This window comes from Cricetulus griseus (assembly GCF_003668045.3).
Source record: "Cricetulus griseus strain 17A/GY chromosome 1 unlocalized genomic scaffold, alternate assembly CriGri-PICRH-1.0 chr1_1, whole genome shotgun sequence".
Taxonomy (NCBI): Eukaryota; Metazoa; Chordata; class Mammalia; order Rodentia; family Cricetidae; genus Cricetulus; species Cricetulus griseus.
The window spans coordinates 25,288,075-25,292,102 of NW_023276807.1; the positions used below are offsets into that span (position 1 = coordinate 25,288,075).

The 4,028-nt window shown below is 46.7% G+C and overlaps 1 non-coding gene across 1 annotated transcript; it reads right to left on the reverse strand.

The window, feature by feature from the left end:
* Positions 1-2,968: 2,968 nt before the first annotated feature.
* Positions 2,969-3,048, reverse strand: Mir206 (microRNA mir-206). Its single transcript, NR_105172.1, has one exon. It is a non-coding gene; the product is annotated as a microRNA mir-206 (primary transcript).
* Positions 3,049-4,028: the final 980 nt, after the last annotated feature.

Below are 4,028 nucleotides of genomic sequence, written 5' to 3' on the forward strand. Positions count from 1 at the left end.
GATCATGAAAAAGCCAGCATTCCTACGTAAGAACTTACAAGTGGACTCTGCAAAGGAAAAGCAACATTTGCTACCCCCCAAGATTTGCAGGAATGGGGCCCCAAAACTCACAATCTACCCTTTGGATGATTCTGAGGCATCTAAAATTTGATAACTATCGAACTAGAAGGGGTACACTTTGGTTGACTTGTTTCTAGAGAAGTGAGATCAAGTGTGGTTAAGATGGAGACTATCCTCAGAAATGTAATGTGGCTGTCTTCATAGGGTATTGATATGGAAAGGAAAAGAGGTAGAAAAGATAGTTGGAAAGGTTGCAGAAAACCAACTTTCTCCCCTGGGGCTATTGGCTGACATTTTGTTTTCTTTTCCTGATAAATAGAAGCCATTAAGAAGAAAATGTATAGCATCAGAAACACCTTTTTCTGGGTTCAAATTCCACTGACGCTTTCTTGATTTTATTTATTTATTTGCTATTGAGAAGTTAAATAGCATTGTGAAATGTCAGCATATTTGGTTCTTCAGTGGGGAGTATGCCTAGTGTGCCTGCTTCTTGTGAATTTTAATAGCAATGAAGGGTGCACTAAGTCCCTTGGGTGCACAGTAGAGCCTGGCAGGGCTTGTGGGAGAGCCTGAGGGACAATTCTGACTGCTTTTGAGGCCAAGAACTTCACTGGGCCTTCAATCCCATCTTTCCTGGTGAGTGTGTCCCATTGTTCATCTGCAAGGATTTTTTACTCATCCATGAATATGTTAAAACCACCAGTCAGGCCTAGAAGTGAGGTAGTCAGTCAACTGGTTTCTTCCAGATGGACTCCAGTTTGAGAGGCCTGTCTGGAATCAGCAAGGTACCACATACTTCAAAGTACTCCAGCGAGGCACTGAAGAAAGGACAACTGGACAAAATCATCCTCAGATGTAGTGATGAGAAAATAAACATCACAAAATACGGTGGGATTCCAGGATGGTCTGTACAGGATAACAATTCAGTTTTTTTGTGTCTTGAGTCACACCTCCTTGGTGTGAATCCTCCTGGTTCATCAGTTACAGTCTCCTCTTCTCCACCCTCCTCTTCCTAATGACAGGTGTCTTGTGGCTGCTGCCTACCATCTTGTCTTGGTGTTTGTCTTGCCCATACCTCATGTTAGTGAGCAAGGAGGCCAGCAACTGTTGGGCAGAGGTCAGCCTGGCAGTGTGAGCTTATTACTGGAAAAGCACACAGAGGAATTCTGAACACGGTTTTCTCATCTCTCTCCCTCTCTCCCTTTCTTTACCCATGTTTTTTGACTCAGCAGCACAGTGATGCATATAACATACCCTTGATTTCAGAGCAGTTGATATGAAACCAAACACCAGAGTAGAATAAGGAAATCTATGGGCATAGTGGGTAAGATTAGAAAGAAGATAGGCTGTCATTGGAAGGAAGCACAATTTGAAGCATCCAGTTATTTTATATCAAGAAGACTGATATCTAAAAAATAAAGGACAGAGATTCCTTTGGAAAATGCCAGTGTCAGATACCTTACTCCAAACGCAGGGTTTCTTGACCTTCACACATTGAAATTTTGGACTGGTCCTTCTTTGCCATGGGGATGTTCTGTGTATTGTATACGCTTTGCTGCATCCCTGGTCACCTCAGCCTAGACTCCAGGAATCCTCCAAGTGTGACAACCCACTAAGTCTGCCAGCACCATCCACTTTTCTGGGCATTGATCTAAAGCAGTAAGATTCTGTGCTCAGTACTGTAGCTGGCTCAGCTCTAGTCCAGCCCTCTGCCTGTCCACATTCCCGCCTATCCCCACAAAGATAGGATGACATGCTTTTGATGGTAGCTAGGTGATTACCTGGTTCCTGAAAGAGTGATGTAGGTAGTCACCAATATCTCTGTGTCCCACTTGGGAGCACGAGAGCTTCTGCCCACTGTGTTCTGTGTGCTGATCTTTGAGTGCCTTGCTATGTGTCGTGGAAATACGTGCACCCCGCCTCTTCCTTTCCCCTTCCTGTGCACTCTTCCTGTGCTGCTCAGTTACACTCAGGTACACCCCTCCTGGGCTCTGGGCATGTGTTTTCAAATGTGTGGTATTTTGTTTTCCTTATGAACTTAGGCTCCAAGTTTAATGCAGTTCCAGCCTTTGTCTGACACATTATTTAAAATAAAGGCAGAGCGGTGTAAAGAGTGAAGCCACCCTGGGACCAGGACTCAAGCGAGGAAGGGAGAGGTTTTCATCTTTCTGAAGGTGCGCTGGGCAAGGGTGCCTCCTCTGGTTTTCCCCTCTAGAGTCTACCTCATTCCTGGTGTGAACTTAGCCACTTGAGGGTCAGAACTGGGAACACTGGGGACTGGTTTGAGAACAAAGGAAGTTAGGCCATTAACTGAGTGCATCATTATTTTAACATTGCCACCTTGCCTCACACAGTGTAGCCCAGAGGTAACACCCTGACAGGGGGTCTTGGAGGAAAAAGAACAGCACAGCAAGGCCAGGAGATAACTTGCCTTCTGCCCAGGCTGTGGGCTTCTGAGTCCAGTCATGCCTACTCTGTTTATAACACAAGTCACACACACACACACACACACACACACACACACACACACACACACACACAAACACACGGCAGCTACTATAGATCTGTCACCTAGAACTACCATTCTGCTTGCTCTGTAGAAACATCCATTCCAGCAGCAATATGAGCAGAGGAAGGAGCTGGAGGGTGAGAGGTGATTCTCTGAGAAGTTTCAGGGGGATGTGATCTCTTCCCCAAGGTCAAGTGTGAGGAAACACATCAAGGAGGTTGGTGCACAGGTCAGTTGGTGGCCTGAAACCCAGGACTGAGGGATAAGTCTGTAGAGGGGTAAGGCGGTCTGGGGGACTGCTGGGAAAGAGAACACCTGCAGGCAGGAAACGTGGCCACTGAGGAAGGAAGAAGTCACCGGCATATTCTGTGGGTGGAGCCATCGGCCATGAAGAAGTACTTGCCAAAACCACACACTTCCTTACATTCCATAGTGCAGTGATATCTATGCGGATATAAAGAAGCATGTGGCCTCGGGAAGCAGTGCTGTCCGGAGCAGTCGTCCTGTCGGAAGGCAAAGCCGCTTTCTTCCTTGCATAGGTGAGAACGGCTAAGACTCGCTGGGGCCTGACTCCCAGATAACCATCCTGGAGTAAGTCGCTCCGAGGACAAGTGAGTGGTGCTTGTGGGGAACAAATTTCCTCCTCTACTTCAGTCGGAGACCAAGGGCCCCAAGACTCACTAGAGCTTTCCGCTCAGTTATGGCCTAGTGACTCCGTTATCACTGTTACTAAGCGATTTGCTGCTGTTGCAGGGTGGATTTCGAAACGACTCTGTTTTAACATTTGGAACCCGATAGAACATTAAAAAGAGGAGTGATGCCCTGGATGCAGAGAAATGCTCAGCTTAGAGGCTGGCTTAGGAGCTATTGTGCTTCCTACTGTACCGGTGCTTGGTATGTGTTGACAGGCTGCAGCTGCCCCAGAGCCTTCCAACACAATTGTTCATTGTGGAAAGGGTCTCTTTTGTTCAGCCTCTGCTGCCCATGGCCCATCACCTGCCCCACAATCTGTGAGGCCTGGGCTTTAGGCGAGCAATGGACACTGGCAGCTGTTGAGCCGTTCAGGGTCTGGACCGGTTACCCTGGCTGGGGAAAATTAAGGATTTGAGCTTCATGGCATAGAATTCTCAGCCAGAAATAGAGAAGCAAGCAGACTAAGAGGAGAATGAGGCCTCAGAGCAAGCTCATGGCACTGCCCGGTTTGCTTCATGCAACCAAGGAACAACAATAGTGATAAGTTCAGACATGTTTTCTATGATGGGATCATTTTCAATATTTTCTGTCTGCAAGCTCCTTTGAATCCTCGTGTCTGTGTGAAGTAGAAGCTCCTTCCTCCCCACCCCCCCCACCCTACCCCCGTTTTCTTTTCCCCTTCTTTATGGTTTTAGAGATGAGGAAGATGTGGCTCTACAAATAAATTAATTTACTAATATATAAGTTGCAATTCCTTTAAAAAAAA